Source organism: Passer montanus, unplaced genomic scaffold (assembly GCF_014805655.1).
Source record: "Passer montanus isolate IOZ18808 unplaced genomic scaffold, ASM1480565v1 scaffold30, whole genome shotgun sequence".
In the NCBI taxonomy this organism is placed as follows: Eukaryota; Metazoa; Chordata; class Aves; order Passeriformes; family Passeridae; genus Passer; species Passer montanus.
Window position 1 is genome coordinate 6,998,394 of NW_024367708.1, and position 14,354 is coordinate 7,012,747.

Below are 14,354 nucleotides of genomic sequence, written 5' to 3' on the forward strand. Positions count from 1 at the left end.
CAGTAACTTGTGAGAAAAATGAATTGCTTCCTTGGTGTTACTTTCATGCATAATGCTGTAGATAGCAAGATATCTGAGTAATAGGCACCAGAAACAGATATCACTGATGGCATAATTATGCATTTACTGTAGTTTCAGATTTATCAGCCTATAAAATACATGGATTACTGCATGTTCCACAGTGTTAACGCAGTTAGGGCAATTTGATTTCATCTAAACATATTAAAATCAATGCTTAGTGTTTGGTTTAATTTCAAGCATAAATACTACCCAGGGTTCTCAAGATGTGGAAAGCAGTTTCTTAGTGAAATGCATATTTCATAGTGTGTGTCACTTATCCATTATTTGGCTGCAAAGAGATGTATCAATTGAAAAAGCTGGTAACGAACCACAAGTCACTCAATGAAGCATCAAATAATGGTAAATGAGAATTTTTTGCTGTCAATTCAAATTCAATCAAAAGCAGCTCACTTTATTATTTTGTACAAAGTTGTGAAACAGCATTTTGAAATTTATTCTCTTTCCTATGACCTTTACTGTTATTTTTTTCTTTTAAAATGTAAATTATTGTAAATGCACCTTCTAGTTTCAGGAGTATTTAACTGACTACTACTTTCTAGCTACATCAGAAGATTTTTTTTTTAAATGCAAATGCTTAATATCTTCCATGGCTTTTAGAGCAAGTTCTATCTATTGCAGATCTTTTCTGTTCTGATGTTTGTTATTTCCACAACAACTACATTTTTCTCTCCCTGGTGTTTCTAATTATCCTTCTGGTAATCTCCATGCCTTTCTTCTGTTTTTATCATTTTCAGCTCTTACATGCCATTGACCAATCTTGCCTTCCATCTTTTGTGTCACTATCAATGCATGTACTTACCCATCTGCTCCTTGAAACAGTTACAATAACATATTTTTGCCTGCTCAAATATTTCCCACACATAAAAAGCATCTTATAAGTTCCTCATCTATTAGATCCTTCTGGGTCAGGTGTGTGTGACTTACCTAAACATTTTTTTACATTATTTCACCTTTATATATGCTGAATATGAGTGGATTTCCACTGTCTATAATATGAAGAAGCAAAGTGCATGATGTTCCTACTGTTGCTAGAAGCAGAGGTAGTTCTGATCTCTAAAAAGAGTTGAGGCTTGGAGAAGAAACAAATAGTGGCAGTTAGAATGCAGATGTTTGGAGTTAGGTCACATATTTATGATATTTAACCCTTTATAAAATAATTGTTGTTTAAAGAGGATCTCCTTGAAAACATTTTCATTTCTAGAAGCCTTTGGTGACTATGGCTGTTGTGACTTGGAAATCACTGTCAATTTTTGGTATTAAAAATACTTTAAGCAAATAACATTTGAGTAGGTCAGAACAGGTAGAACAGAGCTACAGTATATATATATAGCAGTTCAATATTTTGCTTTGTAATGATTGGTTTAGCATTCATGAAGGTCTCTATTTAGAGAGAGAAGAAATTTTATAGTTGTTTTAAAGCATTGATACAATTAATGTTGTTCTCTAAATGAGGTTTAAAGTGATTAATGAAAAAACGGCAGTGCTAGGAGTTGCATGGACAGAAGTACTGTAAGGAACTGATGGCACCAATTCACCCACCACCTCTCCAGTTTAAAATACGGGGAACTGGGGACTGTACAGGTCATGGTTGGAGCATTTTCTGAGTGTACTATGGTTTTATGTCTAGAATATATAATTAAATTTTTCAACTCCTTTCTGTTCAGAGGATAGTGGAGTAACCCAAGCTGGAGGGGGTGTTCTAGTCCCCACTCAATGCGGTTTAGCTACATCAGGCTGCTTGGGGCTGTGTTCACTCAGCCCGAGTAAAGTCTCAGCTTCCTCTTTGTATTGTCACCTCCAAGCCTTCAGCTATCTTGCTGGTCCCTGGCTGGACTTGGTCCAACATGTCAATATCTTTTACTGGGAAGTCCAAAACTGAAGTTTATTCCAGGTGCAGGCAGAGAGAGGTGTCTAATGGTGAGCAATAATCATGTCTTTTGACTTGCTGGCTATAATTTTGTCAATACAGCTCAGTCTGCATTTGGTCCATGTCTCTGCAAGAGCATGGTGCTTGACAAATGCTCAATGTATTTTCTTCCAGAATCTAGGTTATCTTTTGCAAATCTGCTCTCTAGCAGTGTTTGCTAGCACTCTGTACAGATCCATGGAGTTATTCTGACACAGGAATGGGACTTAGGAGCTTTTCTTACTGATTTTTTTGATATTTCCTTAAGCTTCTCTCTCTAGCCTCTTGAGATCCTGCTGAATGGCTTCCCTCCAGCATAATGACTGTGTTTCCAGTCTTGAGGTCATTCATGAACTTCCTGAGGATGTTTTCCACTTCTTTGTCTGGGATGAAAATCAAGATGTAATTTGGCCTAAAATGAAGCTTTAAGGAATGCTACTTGTAACCAGACACAAGCTATTAGCTATTGCACTTCTGGTCACTACTCTTTGAGTTGGACCATGTGTTAATGTCCAGTCATATTTTCATGACCAAGGTAAGTACCATATCCACTGTACTTCACATTTCTGATTTGGAAATATTAGCATATGGCATTAGGGATGTGTAGGTTTTAGGCTGAGATTCTTCAAAGTTCTCACATAATAACTGAAAGAAAAAAAGTTATATATGTATAGCAGCCCCAAATCAGAATAAGGCAGATTCACTCTGTGGTGCTGGAAATGTGGTGTAATTCCAATGAATGACCATGCTGTGGGGGAATTAAAGAGGAAAAAGTATTTTGTTTGCACTTCTGCCATAGTATGCTATGCATTACAGCCGTCATTTTCTGCACATTAACCGTGATAAAGTTGTCACTGCTTTTATTACTCTGAAAATTAGTGCCTGATTTTTCTTTATTTGTGTAAAGCTTTTCAGAAAATGGTGTTAATGTTAGAAGAAGCACTTCTATAACACTCTATAATGTTGAGCTGTTTTCTGCACAGCAACTGTTTACAGCATTTAAGCTTTTTTCCTAATTTTTGATGTAGTAAGTAGCCATATGTATAGTGTTTGTGTCAATGATATATTATTTTTTGTTTATTTTGCAGTTTTGACCATGTACATATTCTGTAGTGTTTCAGTCTGCATGATTTTAACTCAGATTTGTTAAAGTCGGACACAAAAAGACTGCTACAAGACAAGGAACTAAGGGACTTCTACATCAGTGTCAGGCTGAACACCAGGACAGCCTTTTGAGCTCTCTCTCAAGCCGTGTGTGCAGCACGTTCATGCCGTGAATCTGAGGGCGAGGTGCTGAAGCCCAGGTGCCAAGCAGAGGCGATGCTTGTGCACAGGTAAGGCACAAAGGGCTGGTTTTATATCTGCTCAGCCAGCTGAAGGTTCTGGGGAGCACCCTGTCCATTGCTGTGCTTGAGAGTCCCTGTGGATGGCCCTGTAGCAGATGCCCATAGAAGCTTGAAATTGCAGTGGCCTCACAGCTGTTCCTTGAAGGTGGTAGAGATTGTTGTCTACCTTTAATATGGAAAGGAAGTGATATATCTTTTCAGTTTATGAGCTCCATACTCTGTCTTTTTCTTATTCAATGGGCAACTGTTTACACCCTGCCAGGGAGGTGCTGGCTAAATACTCTATTTAAAACAAATTTTGTGGTGATTTTTCCTTTCATGGTAATGAAGGAAATAAGAGGGAGATCCAAATTCTACCTTTTAAAGTACTTAGAAGAGACAGTACATCTGTGATGTATTATTTATTAAATTATATTTTATGATTCTTTTGTGTGAACAAATCAAAATTGACTGTTTTGCCAATATTAATCCCCCACTGGTGCATCTCACAGTGCAGTCTCTTCCAGGGACAGGTCCAGTTCCTCAGGGAAGTAAATAACCCAATGATTTACTGATAAAGCCACCCAGTACATATATCACCTATGTCTCATACATCACTGTCACAGGCAACAGCTTGCCTTGCTAAGTGACTCCGTGTTGCTCTTTTTGGGCTTCTTTCTCATGTAATCAGGTCATTCTACAAATGCCACATAATTTTGTTCATGCTCATGAGTGGATTTAAAGTGAAATTCTACAAACTTGACTATAATTGTTGTTGTTGTGAATTTGTAGATGGCTTATCTGTGGAAAAAAAATATTGATAACTACGAGTAACTGTGGTGTGGATTATTCTCAAGAATTTCAGGATGGTTCTCCAAATCTTTAGAACATTTTAAGGTTTCTGCTCTGATGAGACAGTTTCAAATTCAAGGAATAATACTTACATTTTAAAGATTAGGAATAAAGCATATGTGACCTAAGACTATATGTTAATTACAGATAAAAAAGGATCAGGTATTTCAAATGCATAAACAGCTTCAGGTTTGAGACTACTCTTGAAAAATCCCATGTACCAGCCAAAGATGCTTAGCATCTTGTCAACAGCTCTTGCAGTAAAAGTTATAATCAAGTTCAGAGAGATTTCCCCATCATTTATAGTTCAGACTTGCTTCAAAGAAATGTTGCCCTAAATTTGAAAGGGATTACCATTTCTGATCTCAGCAATAAGGCTTGGATTCATAACACCTGAAGGCATTACACTGACCTACAGCAAGAACAACCTAATCAAAATCCAGGATCTGAACCTACTTATCTTGAATTCTGCCCTCTGAAAACAGCAAGGATGAAGGGGGTGGTGTTTTCTACTTAATTGAATGCATTCAGCATTCTTAATTTATCATATCCAGGAATGGTATCCCCAGGTATTCCCTGAAAATGCCTCAACTGAGAGTGTAGTCAGAGGGTTTTTACATTATGAGTGGGGAGATGAGCCCCCCCCCCAAGAGGCAATTCAGATAATTTGGTTTGTGGTTATGGCCAAAAAGGCTCAGGAGCATTGGGGTAAAGCCCTCTTCAAGACTTGCATTCTTTTCTTCATTGGGAATAAGAGTACCTGGATTGCCTAAATCAATTTGGATTTGTTTCTACAGCCTCAAGGAACAGTGCTGGTAGTCTGGGAAGGACATGACAAAGGATGGTTCAGGGCCTGTCTTTCCAGGTAAAGACATCAAGCATCCTAAATAATCTGTGTTTACCTGATTTTATCTCTTGTTATCCTCATATAGCATTGCTTGAAACTTGAAGAGGGAGTTTTACACTGTCGTTATATCCTTTATGCTGTCTTCCCCACCCCTTGAGGAACCCTTCAAAGAACCAAAACTACTTCACAGGTCTCCTGAGCTGCTTAGGTTCTAGGGCTGCTCTAGGTCTTTAATACCAGACCTTTTGGCTCCTCATTGGATATCAGAGTCATAAAAGATAAATGAAGGTTGAGAGACCAGGCTAAGTGCGGTGCCCCCATTGTCCACCCTGCTGAATTGCTGATGCATTCCACAGCTGTATTTTGGGCTCCTTGGGTGAGGTCTTTCCAGCCACCTCTGTTCCAAGGCACTATCTGTGAGCAGCATGGGCTGCAGTCTGTTGGTGTCATTTGACCTTGAACCAGGGATTGCTCCTCTGTCTCTTTTTTTGACAGTAGCTGTGATATGTGTGTAGCTACTTATGATCCAAAACATTACACACACACATGAAATTCAGGCTTTCTTCCTTCCCTAGCCCTGATAAGTATCCTCAGAATGAAAACCCTTTATCTGTACATGCATCAATGTTCTTTCTTTAAGGGGGAACACGTAGCACCCGGGTGACCTGTCACATGCTGTTCTGGCTCAGAGCCACCGAGACCTTCAGCGGAGTAACATCCTCATGAAGCTGGTGTCAACAGAGTAGAAAAGGAGAACGCTTTGTGAGGAATTTATCTGTCCTTAAGTTGATATTTAACCTGTTTTTAAGGAGGAAATGCTTGATTTTATTATTTTTTAAAAGAGAGTCAGCTGGAACACAGAAATTCCTACAGGGTGGTAGATGTTTCGTCAGTGTAGCTTTTTTGAAGTCACTTATTAAACTGTTTGTGATTCATTTATGGTGCTTTCTCTTGCACAGGGACATTCTCCATGGATGATTTCACCGATGTCAGAATGAAATAAAGTGCAAGTGAGAGCAAATAACACAGCAGTATTTATTTGCAGTCAGAAACTTTCACTTCTACATACTCTGCTGTCTAAAATCGATGACACTTCTAAATCAACAACAACAAAAAAATGGATGAAAACTGATTTGTTGCTTTGTTGAAGATTACACAGAACAAGCAGTAAATCCTAAAGGGATGCTTCCCATTTGAATGACTGTTAGATAAAGCTTTCAGTCTTCATTAAAAAAAACCCCAAAAAAATAAAAAAAAGCCACAATGTAAAAAGCACCAGACAGTTTCAACTGAGAGGGCGAGTATAGCTTGGTGTCAGATGTAAGCTGATACTGGAAATGTGTTTGGAAGGACAAACAGAAGGGCACATCTCTCCAAATAGGAAAAGGAGCTGAAGTTGGGTTTTTCTTCAAAAGGTATTTTTTTTTAAAGCAAGATATCTAGAGAGACTTAAAAATATATTTATAGTTTGAGTTCATGTGAAATCCATTCCTAAATATCTCTGAAAATGTATTTTTTTCTAGGTACGTATCTTTCAGGCAGGAATTCTATTTGCAGCATATTTTTCTTTAAAGGGTTTTTCATTCCTGCATAAAAAGCTTATTAATTATTTGTAACTGCTTGCCATAGTATTCTGATAATAGAGGCCTGGTTATGGGTAATAGCTACCACATCCCTATTTTAGGTCATATAGATTATATATATATATATATATATATGCATGTATATATACATATATACATATACAATTCCTGGTGCAGTATTACCCAAAGCATCTCCTTTCTCCCTGTACACAGGACCAAAAGTGCAGGCACATCATTTATTGATAAGACAAAAAGAATGTAATGAAATTATCAATGTTCTTGAATTAATTATGAACATGATTAAGAAAGCTAAAATCTCAGGAGCCAGGATCTCATTACCCATTCAGTCTTAGGGATTGCTTTCATTCAGCAAGGCAAAAAGGCTTTGAGCAGTCCCACAATTGCCTTAGTCTCATTTATTTGTGGTAGTATTAAGGTTTATTTGTTTTCTGGTTTGCACTTCTTCTGAAATTATTTCTCTTAGTTTATTCATTTAACAAAATGTTCCTTCCTGTGCCACAGAAGAAAGTGCCTATAAGGCCTACACAGGTTCTTCAGTCTGCAAACCTCCCTTTGAGAACATTTCTTTCAACTCACATTGCTGGAGCTCCTAAATATCTTTCAAGGTAAGTCTGAGAATGTAGCCAAAAAAGTTCTTTCAGATTTATGTCTGCAGCTGTACTATGGCACTGTCTGATTCCCATTCAGCTCGGAGCCTTAATGACATCATTATTACGCTGTCTGAACCAGATTTAACTTGGAGCCTGCACTATATTGTTACTTATCTTCCTTCCTATGTGGGAGATTCAGTATTACTTTGTTTAAAAAAAATAATAATGAGCAGGCGATGGTGTTGCAGTGTTTCAGATACCAAACTTTCAAAAACTGGGGAGACCGAATCAGTGTTGGATACATGCAAGCATGTCTATTTTAAATTAATTTCTGAGTCTAAATGATTACAGTCAGGTAATGCTTTTCTTGCACAATTGTCTGAGTGAGAAATGCGATGTGCAGCTGCCTTATTTAGGGAGTTCTAATGCACTGTATTACTTAGCAATTTCGTCTTTTTCTCTTTACAAGGCCCTTCTGAATTTCTTGTTATTGCAGGATTTGCCCCCAAATAAATGTCGGAATGATGGGGCACAGTGATTAAATTCTGGAAGTAGCCCTGCAAAAAGAATACACTCAGGATTTTTGAAAATGGAAATAAAATCTAGCTAAGAAGTGGAGATCTAAAAGATGACAAGGTTTTGGAGGGGCTTTTCTGTTGTTGTTGCCCAATTATTAGAAGTTTCATATATATATATATATATTTAAAATTATTTATCTGGTTTTTTATGTTCAAAAAGAAGAGAGGATTCTGTAGCCCTGTATTTGGTACAAGCTATTATTTACCAGAATAGATCAAGGACAGCAAAGAACATATTTTAGATTTAAATAAGTGGTGTCTGTGACAAATGAAAAAGATTGATTCTGGTTGTTTTCTCCATAATGCTTTGATATAGTGTTTTACTGCCTTTCCTAATCTCAGTTAATAAATATAAGTAAAATTCAAAGCAATTAATTTGCTCAGAGTATGTACATCACCTAAATGGGACAGTCAGACTGAAAAAACAATGATAATGCCTTCCCTCCTTCTTGGTAACCTTGAAATGCAGGATTACATTTACAGCCTGGAACAAAAAGGCTGCGCAAATACTACTGTTCTTCTGCTCCTGTAGGTCTGCAGAGGTACCAAACGGCAGTGTCTTTAAAGAAATAAATGTGGAGGAACTTTAGTTAAAAACTGACACCTGATAGTTATTAATACTACTGACATATGCATTCTGTGGCAATTAGGAAACAATATTCCTGTGTTTTTTTAAGATTCAGTGATGTGGTTTCTTTCAATTCATGTCTAAATGAAAGATTTTGCCCTTAATACAATTCTTTGCTGTCTGCTTCAAGATTTTATATTTTATTTAAAAAATGGCTATTGAAGGTAATTTGACACTCCTAAAACTATACTCTATTGCTCTGGGCCTGGTTTTAGCTTTCATTTTGAAAATGTTAAAGCAATATATGATATAAAGGGCATAAATTTTATTCCTAAATCTGATAGAGGAAAAAAGAGGATTTTCTCAGATTTTTTAAAGATTTTTTTGGAAAGGCACTGAAAGTAGAGTTTTTAATTTCTGAAATTAAAATCTTTCTGAAGAACTGAAAATATCTCAGCCTGTTTTAATATTTCTCTCCCATACCAGCCTTAAAAAGCAATATTCTGTAGATGCAGGAAATTGATCAAGTTACAGAACAGCTTCCAGTGTTATCAAGAGAGAGAACTTCAGCAGCATATTTTAGATGTCATCTCTTCCTTTAGCACTTAGATACTTTCTGATGCTCAAGCAAAATAGTTTGGAAGATCAAATTTATTATCTAATAAGAAATATACAGCTACCAGTAAAAGCAGGAGTAAATAAATAGTTTGTCACCTGTATGGTATGAATCTTAAAAAACCCTATTTCTTTAAACTATATTATCATAAGAAAATATGCTGTTTTGTTTTATTAATGTTGCAATATATTTCTAATACAAAATTCATGCTGATTTTGTTATCTCAAAGAGTTCACGTTTGCATAAAGTACTGCAAAAGCACATACTGAACTAAAATTACACAGTTTAATAGGAATTGTTTAAATCAAAGAATCAGTAAGAGTGTAACCTTTTGCATTTGTGGAGAATACTAAATTACACTAATTAAAATAGTTCATATGTGTAAGGGTTTTCATTTGGTCTGTGAACCTTTGTAATGCAGACAGGAACAGAAATGCTGACTTTTTGTGTGTGTTTACGCTATCCAACTTTTTTGTATTATTATTTCTGGTAGGGAGTGGATTTAGGCTAAGGGTAGGAAAGTGTGTCACTGGGGAAGGGTTACAGGAGGATTACAAGGTCAAACTCTAAACAAGCTCCACGAAAATTGGGATGAGAAATAAGCATCTTCTTTGCTAGAATCCAAATTTCTTTTCCTTTCTTATTACTATTCAGAGGGATAGCTCAGAAATAAAGGCAATGTCTCCAAAATAAGTCACAAGGGAATCCAAGAAGTTCGAGCTCCTCAAATTACGCATGCTGATTATATGTCACTTCGATCCCATTAACTCCTAAGACACTTGGGACTGACTGTTGCAATCAATAATTTAGCTCAGACTGACTTTGCAAAGAGCAGGATCAGGCCCGGGATGATGGTGAAGGTGACCATTTAGTGTGTCCAGCTGCCTGAAGTCAGCAGGCAGTGAGAGGGTGTCGGCAGCGTGTGCTGTTCATGTGCTCTCGCAGTCTCTGGGAGCGCCTGTCCGTGCGCAGGGCTTCCCCTGGCCGGGAGCGCACTGGCACTTCCCAGCTGTGCCAAGCTGAGTGCAGTGGCTTTTTTGTCTTCCTAAACACCACTCAAAAGGTAATGCTTAGAGACCTCTGCGATCTAATTACTGGCCATATTAGGAAATCATAAGTTTAACCATTTTACATTAGGAATGTTTAAAAACTGGGTTTTAACCCCCTTATTTCTTAATACATATGAAAAAATATAAGCAGTGGTTTTAAGGATTTTTAATTAAAACTTGGAGGGAATCTCCATTAACATTAAGTGAAAACACTGGAAATTAAAATAGCTGTGACTTGCTAAACTGCTGACTGATCACAACATTTTCATTTTACTTTTAGACATTCAAGAAAAGTTACAATTACATTTTCCATTGCAAAGAATAAAAATATATTTACAGGCAAATAGACTCTCAAGACTGCCTTCCAATAAGTGTCTTGACAGAAAATTGTGGTGAACAGTGATTGAAGGTTGCCTTTTATAAAAAAATAGATTTTCAGACAAATTGAGAGCAAGGTGGTTTTAGACAGGTTCAGTTAAATCAATTCCTTTGCATACAGTATCCTAGTTCAGTTCAAACCATAATTTTCAAGAATATTAAATTTTACTATTGCAAAGCATTATATCTTTGCAGAGTGACAAGGTTTCAATACAAGGTTGTTTTTTTTAAAGTGGCTTACAACATTGTGATGCTTGGTCCACACTTCTGCTGCTGCTACTTCTTAAATTCAGTTCACGTGACATCTGGTAGCATAGATAGAGTTTGCTTTAATTTCAGAAGAAATAATCTTGCTAGGAGGTCAGCTTTGTTCTGAATGGGTTAATCAGAACTACCTGCTTTAGATTGATTTAAATCAGTAATGGATCTGCTCATAAAGCTGCTGTTACTAGATATTACACTGCTATCTTAGTCCTTTGATAGTCCTGATAAGAAGTGCTTACCACAGAGGATGCTCCTAAAGGACAGATATTGTTTCCTGTACCTCAGGGAGTAAAACGCCATACTGCTGGATCAGGAACTTTTACTAACAGCAAGTAAATTCAGGCCTTATCAAGTTACAGCACAAACTGCACTCATGTTTTATTATTCTCATTAGAGATTTAAGGACTAATTCCAGTTGTTAGCACTTAGCAGTTTAATGTTTTCCATAGATAAGAATTAAGATTCTTCTGGGGGATTTTTTTTTGTTGTTTGCTAAAGCTTGCAAAATATAATGCAGTAATGCACTTAATTTGAGGTAATACAATTGGATTTCCTAACATTTTTAGGACAGAGTTAAAAAAATTTGAAGCTAATAACTGAATTTTTCAACTCCAGAATGCATTCCTTTCCAACCAGAGGTTTAGAGAGCTAAAAATGCAGGTTTTGCTTTGAAAAAATATGGTACCAATATTACTAGTGCTTCAGCTTTTCCATGCATTACTAATGCTGATGTAGATCAACAAATTTAAGAATTTCAGCATGCAGAAAATGATGAATTGAAGCAACTTATTACAATCCCTTCTTCATAAGAAATGAAGTTGTATTATTGAGTCAGAAAAGGAGGAAATAAGGGTTAACTAGGTTTCTAATGAAATGGCATGTTCAAAGAGATAGTAAATCTTAAATTTTCCATTCAATAATTTCTTGAGAGATTCATGAAGACATGAAATTGAATTATGTGAAACTAATAGAGATATATTTGCATTAGGTCTATGAAGGTAATGATGTCGGAGGAATGAATCTATGTTTTTGCCTGTTAAGGTCACTTGAAACAGAAGCTGGAGTTTCATTACCTCAACTTTTAAAGTTTAACTTGGTTTAAGAAACTAAGATTTGGGATCTTGCAGGGGTTTTTCACATCTGTGCACTGCCACCAATCCCAACCATAGTAATGACAAACAGTTTTTGCTCACAAAACTCTGATACGTCTGGTCAGTTTTTGGAAATTCAGCACGGGCTCCCCTATTACTTGTCAATCTCCATGTCTCCCAGTCATTCTCTCTGACCATAGATATTGCAAGTACTGCAGGCAAAGTTAGAATAATCTTGCATTTTAGGAAGTTCCGTTTGGGTGATTAAGTCTACTTATCTAAATACTTAATGTAATTTACTATGATCCTCCTGGATCCAATAATGATAATTTCCAGTCCTCATGTGTTAAGAAATTTTGGTGTGTGTTCTTCCATTTGTTGTATTCTGTCTGGGTATGCTTTTGTTTGATTCCTCTTTAAATTTTCTCTCTAACTCACTGGACACAACCTATTTGAAACGTTTTCCTTGGTTGATATTACCTCATAAAGACAGGCCCTGTAAGAGCATCACAGCTAATCAATAATAACTGTTGTTAGTAATTGATTAGCTATGACATTGCATTTGGAAGACATTTTTCATGGAGTAGCAATACCAGGAATAACAGGATAAATCCCATTGACTCAGAGGCATGTTTCTAGAAAGCTTCTAAGTAGGAGTATTTCAGTATTGCTTTCAGCTGGGCTACTCAAAACCTAATTTCTTGAATAGTTTACTTTCTATAGCAACTTGAAGCTTGCTATTGCTACACTTCACTACCATGCAAAATTGTTTTCCTCTGGTAGTTTCCTTTTGAAGTTTAAGGTTGTACTTCTTGCAGTCATGTTATTGGGTGTAATCCTTCCCCATATAAAAAAATAAATTTATTATGAGGATTTCCCACTAGATATCTTGGAAAACTTACATGTAGCTGTTCTGAGTCCAAAATGCTGTTCAGTAGATTTTCCAAAGCACCCAGGTAACAGCTGGCGCAGGCCATGTGCCAGCCTTGACAGCCCATATGCTCTCTTTAGTGCTGTAATTATCTCAACACAAAACTCTGATAACCCAGTCTACAGGGTCCAGTTTCACTAGGTTAAATTGACTCAGTGGCTTTGTTAGTAAGTTCCTTTGGCACAGTAAGAACTTCATCAAGACTTTAAGTATTGTGGCAGGCTTGGAAAACCAATATGACTGCTAGTTTCAAGACAGGTGTCTTATTAACCCTGGGAGATTGTAGGTTTCAGTTCATTATAGAGGCACCCAGCAGCACTGCTACAGTTAAAGGTCTGCTGTTGTTCCCATTATCTGCCCTCCGTTTCCAGAAGACTTTCTGATTCCTTTGGTTTAACCCACTTTGGGCTACACTTTGGCATCTGATTCCTCAGGCTAAAGGCATTTTTCTTTTTCAACAAAATTTGGCCAAATTTGCTTTATATGTTGGGTTGTTTTGTTGGCTCATTGGTTGTTTGGTTTGTTTTGTTTTTAATTAGGATTAAAGGAAAAAATTATTTTTTTTTTTAGTTTTTATACAGTTTCTTGAGAAGATTATAAATATTTATCTTTCTAAAATAAGCACTCTGAGTGTCATGATTTTGTGCATATTTCTTAGGCCAAAAAAGACCATAAATAAAATAAATTAGGTTATACTGTATTCCAAACTGTGAGGAAGAAAATTGTGTTAAGGTCAGCTCAACAACTGTTTTTCTCTTCAATTATTCTGTATGGACCAGAGGAGAATATGGTTGCATAAAGTTAGCCAAAGTTCCTTCCAATACTTTTGCAATGCCTGAGCTGAAGTGCATGAAGAGACAGTAACAGACATATGATTTATGTGTGCTACCTGTACTGGCTCAGTTCCTTGTGGACAGGTGCTAATGTCACCACTGGAGCTTGGACAGTCTCCTTGTAGTGGCTGAAATGTGTGGGTCTCATCCAAAGCCAAAAGAAGTCAATGAAATCTTTGCACTAGGCTTTTGGTTTGGCATTTAGTGCAAGTGATTAACTAGCTGTGGTCCCCATGATTCAAACAGTTGAGGGGTGAGCACCAAGAAAGAAAAACTATTGCCTGCATAGGGCAAAGCTCAGTCAAAACCTATTTGTCTTATGTATTCAGAGCCCTTATTGATTCTCCCAGGGTGAAGAATCATCATCATCTTCTTCCTTCTTCCTTCTTCCTTCTTCCTTCTTCCTTCTTCCTTCTTCCTCCTTCCTCCTTCCTCCTTCTTCTCCTTCTCCTTCTTTGTGAAGTAAATTACAGCTCATGGCTTGGTAGATGATAGCTGTCTGCAGTCCTCTGCTTGGCAGGCTGGCCTTTTTCATCAGGGCAGGAGTATAGAAAAACTTTTAAAGCTCTATGGATTGTTTACTACCAGTTGCTGAAAGGAGGCTGTTGAAGTTAGGAAGTGATTGGACTCTGGCTTCACTCTGCTGGAAAAGAAACAGGAGGGCTCTCGTTATCGGGCTGTCTTTCACAGGTAGTCAGGCAACTAAAGTCATCATTTATATGTTGTCAGGAGAACTTACCAAATTTATTGACTTGAACATTATTCTCTGCAAATAAGTTCTAGCTGCTCTCTTCATATTATAATTAAAACGGCAAAGACTTTAATCATTTATGAAATTTTA

General features: G+C 36.9%; 1 long non-coding RNA gene across 1 annotated transcript in view; it reads left to right on the forward strand.

Annotated features, from left to right (window-relative positions):
* Window positions 1-6,130: 6,130 nt before the first annotated feature.
* Window positions 6,131-14,354, forward strand: part of LOC120504798 — a 28,665-nt gene continuing 20,441 nt past the window's right edge. The window contains exons 1-2 of the long non-coding RNA XR_005628120.1: window positions 6,131-6,426; window positions 7,117-7,220. This is a non-coding gene — a long non-coding RNA (uncharacterized LOC120504798). The remainder of the gene's footprint in view (window positions 6,427-7,116; window positions 7,221-14,354) is intronic.